Genomic DNA, 17,267 nt, shown 5'->3' with positions numbered 1-17,267 from the left:
ACAGAGAGTCATGCAACATCACATGTTGATTATAACATTAGGATTTTTGGCTTTGGATCACAGTTATTTTGTGCCTGGGTCTTATTACTTTCCTAGAGTATATACCTCCTAGCTTCATATAGACTCTGGTTTTAGATTTACTTTAAAAGATTTTCTTTCTTTCTTTATTTGTCAGAGACAGAAAGAGAGAGCATAAGCAGGAGGAGCCGCAGGAAGAGGGAGAAGCAGGCTTGTTGCTGAGCAGGGAGCCTGATATGGACTCCATCTCAGGACCCCAGGATCATGACCTGAGCCGAAAGCAGACATTTAACTGACTGAGCCACTCAGGCATCCCTAGATTTATTTTAATATTCCAAGTGCTTTGCACATAGCAGACTCTACATAAATGTTTGAACAGGGAGCAGTCAATGTCTTCTGTTATTTAATGATTTTAAGATGATACCTCTACATCCTGTGTGACTATCAGGATGGTGAAAGCCCTTCCCATCTTCTCAGAATGAAGACATATTTTCCACATAGCACCTGGTGAATAAGGCTGAGCTGCCCTCTGTTCCTCCGTCCCATTCCCCGTGTCTCCAATCTGACATGGACATCTCAGCCTCTTCCTCACATTTCCAGCAAAAATCTAATGAATTACTCTGGAAAACAGGGTTATGCATTTTGGATTCTGACTTCTTTGAGCATTGCTCATGACTTTGAAATTTATAAACATAGACATCTGTCTTCCCAGATGACCCACCAAATCATATTCCCCTAGAAAGCAGAGCTAAATTAGATGTTTAAGGGATCAGAAAGTGAAATGGACTAGATGATCTCCTGTCCTGTGCAAGGTGGGGTGAGGGCCCGACCCATGGTCATCTGGTCTCGGAAGAATATTTCCACAAGCAAGAGCATACATTCCTCCCAAGGCCACCCAGAGGGTTAGGAAGGTTTTCTTTACTTGGACGTAAAATCTTCCATCCTGCAGCTCTCAACCATCGTTGGCCCAGCCCCCTGGGGCCCCTCAGACCACCTCCACTCCTTCTGTTCCAGCTCAGCCCTTCAAGTTTTAAAATAGGACTGTGGCTTCTGTGTTTGTTCTTCCCCAGATAGAATAGCTCCAGTTCCTCCAGGAAGCATTCAGTACTAAAACGGTAGAAATAATACATCATAAACAATCAATTAATATTAATGCATACTTTCAAGTAAGAAAAATACTAGTAATATTTCAATAAAAAGTGACAACATTACAATTGTGATCTTTACTACCTGATGACTGAGCATAGAGCTTATGCTGGGCATTGTGCCCCTGAGATTAACTCTCTCCAACAGGGTGAGGACTGCTATGATCCCCACCCGACAGATAGGAAAGGGAGACTCAGCAAGACTTCGCACCCTGATGCAAGCCTCATAGCTGCTGATGGACATGGGCTCCGAACTCAAGCGTGTCTTCTCGAGTTCAAGGTGTAAGTTCCATGGGCACAGCCTTACTACTGGGTCCTGGCAGGCAATAGTGACCTTTTCTAGAGCTGGCTGCTGGCCTTGTTCTTCCGTGGTTCAGAGGAAGAGCCTGGGACAGAGTGTCAGGAGATACGGGTTCCAGGATGGTGTGAATCTGCATGAAGTCCCCTCCTTGCCTGAATGTCAGGAATGGCGTCTGCAAATCAGGAAGTTAAACTTGATCCTCTGTTAAGGTTGCTATTGGCTTGCGATTTGAACTTTCCAACCTTCCCTGAATGCACTAACCTGTCACACTCCCGGGCTTTTGAACCTCGGGTCTCCTTCCCTTTCATCTTCTACTGCTAGACTAATAGTAACGCATCTTCTGTTTGTTAAGAAGTGGTTTGAATATGGCTTCCTCTGCGTGGCCTTTCCGGAATGGGAACCGCATTGAAGGTCAGCCCCCCTCCTCCCTGTTCCTCCCTGTTCCCTAGGCGCTTGCCTAAGTCTCTGCTCTAGAACCTGGGATGGTCTCCACAGATGGACGTCGAACTTCTCAAGGACAATGACTTGTTTGCTCCCGGTGACCTTTGCACCGAGCACGGAGGCTAGGTGGTGTTTGACGGACTCCAGGATGGCCCAGGCGGTTCTGGTGCTATTTCAAGGGCACATCTGCTAGGTGGCGCTGCAGCCCAGGGGAACGTGCCCCGCGGGCTCCCGCAGAACTGCAGGTCCCGCCAGAGAAGGCAGTAAGTAGCCTCAGGCCAAACTGGGAGATCTCTTGGCCAGAAGCCCAGGAAAAGTACAAGTTTCCATTCCCCGCCCTCCTCTCCTCCCCTCTCCCGCCCTGTCTGCTGAGTTCGGAAAGCTACTAGGATTGAACCCTCTGTAGTTGCCATTCCCTGAGGGCTCGGATGTCCGAAGACGCTCCCTTCTTCCCTCCGCTGCCTCATAGCAGGGGAATTTAAACCATTCCTTTCCTCTGTCTTCGGACTGTTCCAGGTTTATTATCCAGTGTATGTATGTATGCTCTGCTCCTTTTTGCTGCAAGTTGTCCTTACCCACTCCTCTGACACAGGGAGAGGAAAGATGAAGTTCAGCATTCCGTGATAATATTTCTGGACCAGGGGCACCTGGGTGGCTCAGTGGGTTAAAGCCTCTGCCTTCAGCTCAGGTCATGGTCCCAGGGTCCTGGAATCGATTCCCTGCATTAGGCTCTCTGCTCAGCGTAGATCCTGCTTCCTCCTCTCTCTGCCTGCCTGTCTGCCTACTTGTGATCTCTGTCAAATAAATAAATAAAAAGTCTTTAAAAAAAATATTTTTCTGGACCAAAGGAACGCATATGTCTGATCCCCTTCCTATTTGTTCAAATACATTTTCTTTGCTGCTGCTTCTTCTTTTGAAATTTTAAAAGATTTTATTAATTTGTCAGAGAGAGGGGGGAGAGAGAGCAGAAGCAGGGAGAGCGGCAGGCTGAGGGAGAAAAAGGCTTTCTTGCTGAGCAAGGATCCTGACACCGAACTGGATCCCGGGACTCTGAAATCATGACCTGAACTGAGGACAGAAGCTTAACCATCTGAGCCACCCAGGAGTCCCTCATACACATTTTATTTTGGTTTTCCTATGTCTTCTTTCCATCCCTTCAGGGACTCAGCGGCCCTTTAGCACACCTCGGGCAGAGGGGAGGTAGTGTGGTGCGGTGGTTAGACGTCCAGGAGCCAGCCTGCCTGGGTCTGATTCTTGGCTTTGGTACCTTCCTGTCTGACCTGGCACAGCTTACTTGATCTTTGATGATTCAGTTTCCTCATCTGTAAAATGGGGGTTAAAAATAGTCACTACCCAAAAGGGTTGTTGTGAGGATTAAATGAGTCCTTAGTGCTTTATTTTAAAAGGGGCTGATAAACACTAAATACAGAGAAATTACAACTGGAATTTACTGGGTCAGTACCTTTGATGTTAGGTTGAGAGTCCCAGGAAGTCAGGGGTTTACTCGATTTTGTTCACTGTCCCATCCTTAGCCTCCAGAAGAGTGCTTGGCGTAAGAGAGAGGCTTAATCGGGAATTTTGGAAGAAACCACCATCTCTTTTGTTTCTCCCTCATGGTAAAAATGAACAAAAATGTGACATAATTGTTTGCCCATTTAAATAGGTTAGGATTTATTTTTATTTTTTTATTTTTTAAAATATGAATTGGTTAAGATTTAAAATCAATAATAGTGTTGGCAAGGGCATAGAATGGGTGCTTTTGTTTGTTTCTGGTGGGGTGTAAAATGATAGTACCTTTCTGGGGGGCAATTTGACGGTATGGAGAAGAAGCCTGAAAAAAGCTTGACTCAGTAATTCCACTGTCATTTTTTTAAAAGATTTTGCATGTTTAGATATGCACAAAGTTTTCAGTGCAAGGATGTTCGTTTCATAACAGCAGTGTTTATTCTATTAAAAACTTGTGGGCGATTGAACGGAAATACTGAAATGGTTAAGTAAACGGCATACCCGTGAGATGGAATATCAGGCAGCTGTAAATGATCTCTTCTTTGGGAGAGTCACTGATGGGGGGAACCATTCTGATACTAGCTTAAATGATACAAAGTCATCTACAAAACTGAATACACAGAATGGGCACTTTACTTAAACTCTTTGGTCCCAAGCCCCTTATCTGTAAAGTTAAAACAATAAGGGCCCCTGTCTCTTAGGATTGTTACAAGGCTTAACAAAAGTATTTTTGTTAAGTCCAAAATATTTTATTAGTCTGGGCATGGGAGTAAGGGCTCAATAAATGTTAGCAGGTGTCATGGAACCTGTCAGAAGAGCAAGACCGGAAGGAAACACAGCAGAGTGTTAATAGTAGGTAATCCCGGGTGGTGGGATCATGGGAGTTTTCATTTTCTTCTTTGTAAAATAAAATATATGTAAAGCAGCCGATAAAGTGCTGGGCCGTAGTAGGTGCTCCATAAGAGGCAGCTGGCATTATACTATTTTTCTCTCTTTTTAATAATGTACGTGTATTACCTTAAAGCTATTTAATATGGCCTCAACATCAGTTCTTTGTATTTGTTAATTAATTAGCAAACCGTGACTTCCCATGCACTCTACTCCCAGGCTTTGTGACCGCCATTTGGGCTCTGTGGCCAGGGGACCCACTGGGACGCTTTCCCCTTCAGCGGGGAGCCCAGGGCCCCTTCCTCAGTCCTGCTTTCATCATCTGCTTTGTAAGGCTCTCTCCAGGACTCCTTCCCCACAGCCGTCCTTTCTGCGATAACAGCGTTCCTGCTGTGACTCAGTAGTTTTTCTCTTGCCATTCCCTCCTCAGACTTTCCTTTTTCACAGCAAATTCCATGACTCTCCTAACTGCCTGCCCCCGATTTTATCCCACACCACACTCTCCTTTCCTAGCCAAAGCAAATAATGATTCTTCTCTCCCTTGTAAATGAAGTCAAGATTGTTGATATTAATCATTTCAATCTCTTTTAAGTCCAAATAAAGACTATATGAGTAAGTTGGGATTACGAACCACAGAGGAAAGGATGACTAATTTGATGAAAGATATTGAGAAATGTAACCAACTATTTTGGAAACAAAAAATGAGATTCCTCCGGCATACCTCCACAACAAATAAATTCCAGATGCGTTGAAGAGTCATGGCTAGAGAAAGCTGAAGAAGATATTGGGGAATACCTCAGGACGGGCTGGGGAAAAACTTTGTAAAGTCTTAAGATATCCACAGGCATACGTCTGTGTCTAAATAAACAAAAAATCTTTTCGGACTCAACAAAGCCCAAAACAAAATGGCGAACACAAACATATTTGCGAGACTGATGACGAAGATAGATACCCTTAAGATAGAGAAAGTCCTTATAAATCAGCGGAAAATATGACGATGTCAACAGAAAAATGGACAATGACAAGAAAAGTTGAAAGTTAAGTGACAGACCTGTGAAAAGAAGTCTGTAGTGTATAAAACAGATTGAATATTAATGAAGTATTCATCGTACCAAGCGCTCCTTTCAGTATGAAAATAGACAACTCAGAAGAGAAACAGCAAAGGCTGTGAACAGGCACACCACCAAGATAGAAATAAAAATGACCAACAAAGATGTAAACGGATGCTCAATCTCACCAATAACCAGGCAAATGCAATTCTTAGGAAAAAAAAAAGTCCCTTTCCCACCTAACCAATTGTCAAAAATTAAAAGTTAGAAATGGCCAGAGTTGTAGTCGATATGAGGGAAGCACTCATTCTTATGTTCCCACGCTGAGATCAGATAAATCAGTATGGCCTTTAGGAGGGCAATTTGGAGGTAAATTTTAAAAACATTCATCCTTTCTGGTGTAGCAAGTTTAGCTTCAAGAGAACTACTATACGTGTGCACAGAGATGTGTGCAAAAAGGTGCTAATTGCTTATTGTGGAAAAAAAGGTGAAGGGAAAGGGATTCCCAGATGGCAGAGAATGCTAATGGAAGTGCCCACAAGTGTATGCATGAAAATTGTCACTATAGTTTTGGAAGGACTTGGAAGTATCCCAGATGTCTAAGAAGAGCAGATAATGTAAATAAATAATGTACATCCACTGAACGGAATACTACTCAGCTTACAAAATGAATGAGGTCGATCTATATGTACAGATATGGAAAGATGTGCTTGATAATACAAAAACCCAATAATATCCATAATCATTACTTCAAAAGCAGGTTGCAGGACTTTAAGTGACATCGGCTCCCCTTTCTGTAAAGGAGACTCTGAACTCTGCAATCTTGTGGGCCTCCACACAAGATTGTCTGAGTGATGATCCTCATGGAGAGACCTTTCCCTTTTTTGAGTTGGAATGAAAATGGCTCTGAATTTAAATGAGTTTAAACTGCCAGTGAATGAGGGGTAAAAAAACACTGGGCAAGGACTTTGTAAGGAACCAGGTGATGACCCAGGACCATAGCAGTCTGCTTCTCTGTTAGCTCAGTGGTTTTGCTTTGAGAAAAAAGATGGCACATCATCATACAAATGTTGGTTTTATTTTCCATTTGGATTTCCTTCAGTTACTCAGAAGATAAAGAATATTCTAGAAGAGTATGCCAAAACACAGTTTTCTGATTCTTTCTCTAAACTACTTAAATTCCATCTTCCTGAATAAATGATACTTTTCTTCAGATATCATAATGTTTGTAGACCCTGGTTACACTTTTAAACATGTTTCATAGTAACTGGATAATTTTGAGATGTGAAGAGAACAAAAAAAGACAATATATATGTAAAGAATTTTGTAAACTTATAATTTTATAAGTTGACCTGGTATTTCAAACAAAAAACCCCAGTTATTTACTTGTACAGCCTTAGTAGAAATACAGTACTAAGAATTTTTTTTAAAGATTTTATTTATTTATTTGACAGACAGAGGTCACAAGTAGGCAGAGAGGCAGGCAGAGAGAGAGAGAGAGAGAGAGAGAGAGAGAGAGAGGAAGAAGCAGGCTCCCCACTGAGCAGAGAGCCTGATGCGGGGCTTGATCCCAGAATTCTGAGATCATGACCTGAACTGAAGGCAGAGGTTTTAACCCACTGAGCCACCCAGGCGCCCCAGTACTAGGAATTTTGAAACACTGATGAAACAACCCTTCTTTCTATTCTTTTGAGCCCATCTCCTCCTGCGTTCAAAGGAACTATCGGTAGCCTCCTTTTCTCACCTGTATATTCAATGATTCTGTCTCAACTTGATCATCATCTTGATGCGTAGCCAGGATAAACCTTTTCCTACTTAAGAAATTATCTAATGTGTCACATTCCACACCTGTCCTGCCCATCTCTTTCCTCTCCTTTTACAGCTAAATGCTTCCGTGGAGTTGTCTACACTCGTTGCCCCATTTCCTCACTTCCCACCTGGCCCTCAACCCCTCCACTCTAACTTCTGGCCTCATCGATTTACCAAAACCATCCTTAATAAAGTCACCAAGCATCTCCACTGCATTGCATCCAGTAGACATTTTCAGTCCTTACCTGACTCCTTACCTTACTTGACATACTGACAACCTCACCTTTCCTGAACATCTCCTCCCGTGATTTCTGAAGTGACACTCTCCTGGTTCTTCCCTCATCTCTCAGACTGGTGAATAATTCTTCATCTCCCCACGCTTTCGAAGTTGGTAGCCCTCAACTTCCCATCCGACGCCCTGTGCCTCCTTTTCATTTCATACTATTTTCCTCAGTGATCACATTTATCAATCTTTAGAAAAGCAGCTCTGACTTAGTCATCCCCAGTCTGAATGTCTGCTTGGAGCTCTGGATCTGAATATCCAGCTAGCTACTTGCTGTGGCTTGGATTTCTTAATGGTTCCTCAAAGTCTTGTGTCCAAGCCTGAACTCATGATCTTCCTCTACCCACTCCTAATCTCTTCCTTTCTAAGTGAATGCACCACTGATCCATGTGTTTTCACAAGTCAGAAACCTAGCCTTCATCCTTGACATCTCCCTCTTATCACTTTTTTTTCTGTGAATATCTCTTTAAGTACTCTCTTCTTTCCTTCTCTACTACATTAAAGGTATAAAGTGAAAGGGATTACTTTTTAAAGGGAGTGAACTTACCATTGTTGGTGGTTGCAAGCAGAGACTGGTTGGTCACTTGCCATGAGTGATATAATAGGGGCTAGATGCTAGGTGACTGTGACTGTTTTATTCATCTTCTCTCACTTAAACATAGGGTAAGAGTTCAGCCCTTCATTCTCTTGGACTCCTCTTTCTCCTACTTGTGTAGCCATTACTCCATGAGGCCTATAGAGCTCTTGGAGGCCATGAGGCCAAATTCTAACCAAAGTCCCTTTTAGGAGATGCCTGACTTCCTTAGAGCTGCTAAGGTTCCCAGGCACTATCCAGTTCAGATGAGAAAGGTGAGGGTTAGAGAGCAGGATAGGGACTTACACCAGGTTAAACAGTGAGCCCGTAGCAGAGCGGGGACTAGGACTCGGCCTTTTGCTTTCCAATGCTTTGTCTTCTCATTATCCCCTATTGGCCCTCATCAGTCCCCTCTGTCTCATTTAAGGTTTGTGAGTAACAGTTTGCACCAGACCCTGTCAGATGATAAATTATACCTCTCAAGTAAGAAGGTTGCTTCAGTACTGCTCTGGGCTAGGGTGTCAAAAGACAAGAGCTATTTGTCTGAGTCACAAACAAGGAGACTGGAGACAATGTGGGGACAAAGTCCCAGTGGATGTTTTATTTGTTCACCCTCATACCCGAGGACCTTAAGTTCAGATCCGTAACTGTGTGGAAGATGTTTCCTGGGGTGGGGAAGGGAAATATTAGAATCTGTGAGTTAGGAGCATGCAGTTTGAAAAAGCATATTCAATATCATCACATAATTTCGTCTAGAAAACACAAAATAGCTAACAGATTCTTAGTGAAAACTCCAGGGAGTAAAGCTCAATGAAATCTTCATGGTTGATAGGGTCACACAAAAGATATGGTGTTCTAAATTAAAGCATTCAAAATTAGCCCTAAGGGTAGCCAGGATGATGGCCAAAAAATCTGAATATCTCAAAAATAACACAGAGCAAGAAGGGTAAGTAAAACCACACAAAACCCATGTCTTCAGCATAACTGGGAAAAAGAGAATGCACCTACATTTAGATTAAAGAAACACCAACTTGAAGCAAATTAAGCTTCATGCTTTGGCATGCACAAAGAACAAGGACAGTAGGGAAAAATGCTCCACAGAAGAGTGAAGAGGGTAGATACTGCCAGGGAGACACAGTCTACCCTAAGAGTCCTGGTGTGTCAGAAGATATGCTATAAGAAAGGAATGTATAACTGTATGCTAGAATGTGAAAGGGTAGGGAGAGATGGTTTTTGGAAATTTGGTGGTGATGGTGAAAAGAAGCAAAGGAGAGATTTTAGAGTCTCACAAACAAAAGAGAAGCCCCAAATTGGAAAACACAAAATTTCTTCCCCAACCTCAAAGGATAAAAGCGACCTTTAAAGATATTATAGGCACTGATTCATGGACACAAAAGGGAACTCTTAAATTAGAAATCTAAGAGAACTGGTTGACTTCAAGAAAGAAATGTAAGCAGAAGACAAAATCATACCAGAAATCAAGATGAAGTGCCCTTTTACAAGGTGCCTACCAAAGAATGGACTAAAATGAAGTTTTAATTAGGGAAATTGAAGAAAAGCAGAGAAATGATCATGGGAATGAGGTGATGATATACAACTAATGAATCTTTGAATACCACATTAAAAACTAATGACATACTATGTGTTGGCTAATTAATTTAAATTAAAAAAATAAAAACACTTCTATCTTCATGAAAATAAAAAGAGAATGAAAGTAAGATGAAGTTGAGGTAATTGAGTGATGGGCATTAAGGAGGGCACTTGAAGTAATGAGCACTGGTTGTTGTATGTAACTGATGAACCACTAAATTCTACCTCTGGAACTAGTAATTCCAGTATATATTAATTAAGAAGAAAAAGGCAAGATAAAGTAAGAAGCAAAAAGGGTCAAACAGGGTCAAACAGACAGAAAGGTAAAGTAGAAACAACATACATATAACTGGAGTTAGTGGAGAGGAAAATTCCAGAAGACTTTCTAGAAATAAAAGATCAGGATCTACATATCAAAAGGGCCCACTGGGTACCTGGGAAAATTTACTCATAAAACATCAACTCTGTGATATATTGTAGTATAACTGTTAGACTTTAGACATAGAATAAGTCCTTAAGGCCACCAAGCCAAAAAGATCAAAAGATGTATACGAATAAGAGAATCAAAGCTGAGATTCTCTATGATGCAGTAATAGGTAAGTACTACATACGTATTTTTACATATTGCAAAGGAAAAGCCCAGCCTCCTTATAGTACCAGTGGTTTAGAAATGAAGAACAAGTATGACTCGAGAGTCTCTCGAATTGAATAACATTAAAATAAATCATACTGATGTCATTAAAGAGACAGTTTATTTCCCGCAAACTGGATTTTCCTGCAACACATATTGGACTAGGCATGTCCAAAACTGAAATTGTGACGTGAAGTAACTTATCTAATGACAAAGAATGATATTAAATATATTCATCCAATGGAGACACTCTCCTCAATGTTCTATTTGGAATATGGCCAAAAGCTATTTGGAGATGAAATACTGGGATATTTTCCCCCTATTCAGTTCTAGAGTCAAGCGTGACATATGGTATTTGTTGAAGATATCAAACTTCAAGTTTTACAAAAAAGTCAAACACAAGTCATTTTGTTTTTAGTTGTGATGAATGGACAGAGGATGAGGATTGAGTATAGCTATTTCCTTATGCGTGATATATGCTTAGAGATACACTTGAATCAAAAGTGCTATTTTTTTAGAGTGTTGAAGCTTGTCATTGAAGGTGATGATGTCCTGCAGGCTGGGCCCAAATTAGTTGAGGTAAATGAATAAAATTGGGGAAATAAACACTTAACAGTGTGCCTGATGGCGATCCAGCAACGGTGAGTCTGAAATCAGATTTTTTAAATGGAAAAACATTTTTAGGTTTTTATCTGCTTTTTGGATACATGTTGACATTACTGATAATCAATTTATGAAAGGATTTTAAATCTTGTTGTCAAGAGAGTAATTTTTTATTTGAAAAATTGGGTAGAAGCATCAGATTGTTTTCTTGGCTTTGCAGAAAAATTAAATGTGAGTAAAAATTTCTGTTCTACATGAGGGTCCTTGACTGTCATTGGCTCTATCTTTGAAATTCTAGAGAAAAGATCAACTGTGTCAATTTAAAAAGTGAGATATTTATTTAGGAGGTATTTGATCTCAGGATCATGAGTTCAAGCTGTGCATTGGGCTCCATGCTGGGCATGGAGCCTACTTAATAAAATAAAATAAAATAAAACAAAATATTAAAAAATGAGGGGGAAACAATAGTACCCACATCAATGGACTATAATACAGATCAAATGACAAGTTGTTAAGTGCCTGGCACTAAGTAAGTACTCAATAAAATACGTTATTGCATCTAGCCAGAGCCCTCCAACCCATGGAAGCAGGTACTGGGAACTTTCCCCAATCCTGTGTGGCTCTTCCTCTCAGCCACCATTGTAATCTCACAGCTGGCTGTTGGTCGCCTCTTGCCAACACTGCATCGGTTTGCATTGCATCTGGGTTAGCTGCTGGCTTGTCTGTCTTCTCACGAAGCCGCTACCCTGCTGAGGGGTCCTGAGGCTGGGTTTACTTCCTTGCTCCCAGCACACATCCTGGCGCAGATGCGACTAAGCCTTCAGAACAGCTTGAGGGGAATGAACGTCTTCGACTCCCAGAATTTCTGACTTGCAGGAACTCGTAGGTGGTCTCACCTGATTGCCTACCCAATTTCTGGAATTCCTCTTTGGACCATGAAGCACATATTTTTCCAGTCTCTGCTTACATACCTCCAGTGGTGAGAGACTCACTATCGTTCAGAGCAGCACATGTTTCTTTTTAAAACAGTTCCATTTTTAGAATTTCCTAATTTAGTCAATAGGATGAAATTTTCCACCATCTGCACCAGGTTTTGGTTGGAGACTGCAGAGACATGAAGAGAGAAGCTGGGAAATAAGAGTTGTTCAGGATTTATGGTTGAGGTTACACAACAGTAAAAAGAGTGACAAAGCACACAATATAACTTTAATAAGCTCTGCTCAACTCGTCAGAAACAAGCTCTCGGAAATGTCTATACATTTCTGCCCGCGGTGTTTACTGGGAAAATCCTTATATGGTTGTTATTTACAAATCCAGACAGGGGTTTATAGAAGGTTTGAAGACAGCAGTTTATAGGCAGTTGGAAACATTTGTTTGCATGCTAATCTTCTCAAAGTTCTTTTTCTGCTCCAGAGTTGTGGGAGCAGAGTTAAGTTTTGAGGGTGCGTTTGAAAGACCCAGGAAGAAAAGGATTTGACCTTCTGCTCTTCAGAGTTTTGTTGTCTTCTGGAAGGAGTGCTAGGATCTTAGGAGATGCTTCCCAGACACCCAGAATGCTCTGCGGAGTCTAGCCAGAACAACAGGTTCCATGGAGAGTGGACAAAGACAGGTTGGTGCTAACTCTAGTCCTATTCAAGCCCCCCAGGACCAAGCTGTCTGCAGTGGGTTGAAGCCTCCCAGAAAACTCTGGGGAACTGCGCCCGTAAACCTCGCACCAAGAGCAAGCAGGTGAGCCTTGGGGGAGTGACGTGGTTTCACCGAAGGGACACCAGAGAGGGGAAGTGGTGCTCTAGGGGTTGATGTCTGTTTGCTGCTGGCTCAGTTTTTCCACAGAAAGTGAACTCTAACATGCTGAAAATTTAAAACAAACAAAGCGGTCACAATCCTCTCCAACCGCATAGAGCTTCATCCGCCTTTACTTAACTTGAACCTTCCCAGCACCCCTGGGAAGTAGACCGGACGAAGATTACACTTTCCATTCTATGGATGGAGAAACTGAGGCTCAGACTGGATAACATGCCAAGGTCTCATCCTCAGGAATGGGCAGATCCTGGAGTTCTGATCTTTCTCTGCCCACCACTGTTGCGACCAGATTTTCCGACTCGAACAACCCACAATTATTCGGTCAGCCTCGGTACAGCAAGTCATCTCCTGGGAGAGGCAAATGGTTAGATGGCAAATGTGACTTTTATGTGGAAAATGTCTCAATACAAAAGCATTTTTATACAAGGAGATGAAGAATAGGGGCTCAGATCGTCTCTGGGATAGTGATCTTTTGTCAGTTTATTAAATTCAGATTTATTGCTGACTTCCTGACCAAAAGCATAGCTGTTAGCAGTCCATAACATGGACCAGAAATATGAGTTCTCAGTGAATCTGAGGGAAAAAAAAAGAGAAGAAACCTTAATGACCTGTCGCTTGGAATAAATCTTAGTGGCCACATAAACTGGGATGACAGGAATTTATATTGTTCCTCAGCACTTGAATGACTAATGTGGTCAGAATGGGGAGCCACAGAAATTATTTCTCTTAACAAGCTAGCACCTGTTTGCAGACTCTTGGAACTACTTTGATGAAGCCTCAGAATGTTGCCTTCATATCCCTCAGTCACACCCTTGGTGGGCAGCCCCCTTCCCACAAAACGTGAAGCAGAGGTGGCATTTCTGTCCTCTCCTGAGACACTTAACTTAGGTGCTCCCGGGGGCCCTGGAAGGTTCTGGGTCAGAGGAGTACTGTTGCGAGGCTGGAGAGAATCATCTGTGAGATACCGACACCTGCCACGCAGGGGCAGCCAGAAAGGGTACTGGAGGGTTGCACAGTGGGTGTACCTCTGAACCATTCCCAATTCCATCCCTGTCCCATGCTGGGATTCTGGATTCTGCCCCATCAGAATTACTAGGTTAGAGCCAGAAGTGTGCCCAGAGATCAGTTAGTTCCACATTTCAGACGAGAAGACTAAGGTTTACAGGATGGAAATAACCAGCTCAAAGTCATGAGGCAAGAGTGTCTGATGCAGAACGAGAGCTCAGATTTCCAGACTCCTGACCATGATGTAGCTAGCTTCTGTTAGTGTGACAACAGTCCTTCCTTCTGTGAGCCTGAATCATTGCAAACCCCCAACACCACAGATAACTAATAAGTAGATGTTCCATGTTCAGTGCTGGGGAGGTCATCCCCAAAGAATCCCATTAAGATGCTCCCCATGAATCATTACTGACCCTGAAACCACCTCCCCCAACCCCCCACTGCATAGCATGTGACCAGCTCCACCATGGTTTCAACCACACTGAGGAGGGCGATAGGATGGTTGCTTTTAGTCACTGTACAGATGAAGAAGCTGAGACTCCTAAGTTAGGCTAATAAGGCTGCGCTTTTATTTTCTCAAAGGAGCAAGAGTGCAAGGAATCAGCGAAATCCCAAATGCATTGAAATGAAGTGCTGTTGGTGTGTACAGGCAGCAAACATTGCTGGCGTCATGAAGAGTCCGTAGAACAGCCCCCGCTGTGACCCTGACCTGAGACATTGCAGTCTACTGGGAAGAGAAGAGGCCATAAAACCCCTGACGTCTTTGGGGCGGGGGCTGTCCTAGCCTTCCCAGAGCCCACACATCCCATTCCTGGAGGTTCTGGTTAATTCAACTAATGTCATTTTTTTCTAAAGACAGTTCATCCAAGACGTGATATTTTAAAAAGGATTTCTGCCTCTGATTTGGTGCCCCATTATTTTTTTTTTGTCATTAATAAACCCCATTTAAGCTATTTTAAAACATGTTCATTTGAAAGTACTTCTGAGTAAATTTTATGCTTCTGTTCATTTATCAAATTTGCAGCATTTTATGAAGATGGTTTCTTCTTTTTTAAAAAATCTATGCAGATGTTTTTCCTCAAGGTGATATGTATCTCGCAATAAATATTTGCATTAAAAACCTGAATTCTAGTCAATTGTTATGCATAGACACACCCGATCCTGGCTTTGTAATTACAGACGATCTGTAGGAATGTTGGATATCTTTTATCCTGTGCTCCATAATCAGCTAGTAATTTATGAACTGAAATATGGAGGTCTCTATCCCAGGTAACCCAGGATGGGCTGCTGCAGATTTGATTGATTGGGATCTGAGAACGTGCGATAGAGGTCAGCCCAGTAGCACACCGGGGACACAGGGGGGTGCCACCAGCCTCTGGAGGAGGAAGACTTTGAACTCTGGCAAATAGCACCTGTGTGGAAAGATTGACAGTGTCTAGTGCCTGACATTTGAACCCATGTAGATCTTAAAAAGGCTTTAAAACGATGACTTTAGGGGCGCCTGGGTGGCTCAGTGGGTTAAGCCTCTGCCTTCAGCTCAGGTCATGATCTCAGGGTCCTGGGATCGAGTCCCGCATCAGGCTCTCTGCTTGGCAGGGAGCCTGCTTCCTCCTCTCTCTCTCTCTCTCTGCCTGCCTCTCTGCCTACTTGTGATCTCTCTCTGTCAAATAAATAAAATTAAAAAAAAAAACAACAACAAAAAAAAAACGATGACTTTAGCAGTCATTTCATTCATTCATTCATTCATTCATTCATTCTGCCCATTGATGGAGCAACCAAGGTGGACCAGACACTTGGCTTGATTCTGGGGACACAATTGTGTGCAGAAACACACGTGTTCCTTGACCTCACGGAGCCTATTCTCTAGTGAGGGAGACACATCTTAAGTCACTGTCACACATGAGTGTCCTTTCCCTTTCCTTTCTTAGTAATAGAATCCTGATATTGTTTGGGATGGCAATACGCCCAGCTGAACAACTTCACCTCCCGGTCTTCCTTGCCACCGAGGGTGGCCACGTGACACATTCTGGCTACTGGAACCCAAGTAGAAGGCCGTTGGGTATCGCAGAAAGGTTTTGCTTTCCTGATGTGGGTCCTGTTCCTTCCATCTTGGGGCTCCCTTTCCTTTTCCTTTCCCTTTGGGATGCGAATGTGCGGCTGGGAGTGAGCTGCCATCTTGCAGCTCCCGCGTGACCAGGAAGCATTGTTAAGTGAGAAGAAGTAAGCCACTTTTCTTTGGTTCAACACACAGTAACTGACTTTCTCGTAAATACAGTCCCTACTGATAAGCTCACCCTTATCTTCCATGTGAGATTGTGAGGCCAGAATTCTCCAAATGGGAGCTAGGAGCCTGGAAAGGGTGATGGTCCACCCAGCAATGGTCCACCCACTCCAGGGCTCCAGAATTATGTCTGCAAGGGCTGGCCAGGCAAGTAGGGTTTCGTGTTTCAAGGGCTCCCGGGGGAGGCAGCATGCAGGAGTGGGCTGTCACTATTCCTCCCATCTTCCCTTCCATGGTGCGGTGCCATCGTGCCTACCTCACAGGGCCTCGCCTATGAAGAGGTGATGGGAGACTGTGAGTGGAATCCTGTAAAAGCTAAGGAGACACACCAAGGTCTGTTACCTTTCTTCTAATACCAGGCAGTCTGTAATTAAATCTAGCAACGCAGGAAATACATGGAGTAAAAGCCTAAGGAAGAGAAGGATCTTGAATTGGCCCTAGAGGGATGGTGCTGACCATCCTGGGTCAGACACAGGACAGGCAGCTGGGGGTTGGGCGGCAGCATGGCCAAGACAAGGCAGCAGGAAGGGCCCAGAACCAGAGCAGAAAAGAGCCAGGCCAGGACCCACATCCTTCCATGTGTTAAAGAATGAATTGGAAACCAGTGTAAATGACCAGTCACAGGATATAAGGAATGTGTGTGTGTGTGTGTCCACGCGAGTGTGCACACAAGTGCTCCTGTTGCAAGAGAGGAAGAGAGAAAGACAGGGAAAAGAGGGGCACCTAGGTGGAAATTTCTCCGAGTCCACCAAGCTGAAAGGATGTGGGGCCTCGGGGGAGTTTCTGAAGCGGTGTTTCTGAGGTCTGGGGGCTCAGGGTAAGAACCCAGGCCGCAGCGCGGGCGGAGAGGGATCGCCTCCCTCTTCAGAGCCAGAGCTGCCCACCTGCTCTTTGACACGCACAAACCCGGGAGTTCTTTCCATGAGGCGTGGCCGGGCCACGGAGAGACGGATCCCCGGTAATGAGACAATTAGCTCCTTGCATTCTTCCTGCAGGAACAAATCTGGGCCCCCGTGGCATCTGTCCCCTCCTGTTCCTCCAGCTGGCCTCCTTGCCACGTGCACACTCTGCTGGGAACTGAGCCCCGGCTGCCTGCGGCTCCGGCTCCAGCTCCAGCTCCGGGGCCCACTTGCGCTCCCCGGAGGGGTTCGGGGGAGGCTGGAGGAGCAGGAAGGAACCAGAGGCTCGCGGGGGGCGGAGAGATGGATGTGTGCGCGCCCCTGAACTCCTCGTCAAAGTTCCCCTGCAGGGTTGGCAGCCCCTTCTCGAAAGCTGCTCCGTAGCGGAGGTGGCATATGGACTGTTGACAGAGCAGCTGCCGGGGAAGAAGACGCTGAAAGGAA

At 43.8% G+C, this 17,267-nt stretch overlaps 1 long non-coding RNA gene across 1 annotated transcript; it reads left to right on the top strand.

Annotated features, from left to right (window-relative positions):
- The first annotated feature begins 1,317 nt into the window (after positions 1–1,317).
- LOC123952507 lies at positions 1,318–14,714 on the top strand. Its single transcript, XR_006820675.1, has 3 exons — positions 1,318–1,445; positions 12,476–12,566; positions 14,226–14,714. It is a non-coding gene; the product is annotated as an uncharacterized LOC123952507 (long non-coding RNA).
- Positions 14,715–17,267: the final 2,553 nt, after the last annotated feature.

The sequence above is a fragment of the Meles meles genome, chromosome 11 (assembly GCF_922984935.1).
Source record: "Meles meles chromosome 11, mMelMel3.1 paternal haplotype, whole genome shotgun sequence".
NCBI lineage: Eukaryota > Metazoa > Chordata > Mammalia > Carnivora > Mustelidae > Meles > Meles meles.
This window is presented reverse-complemented; position numbering and strand designations above follow the sequence as displayed.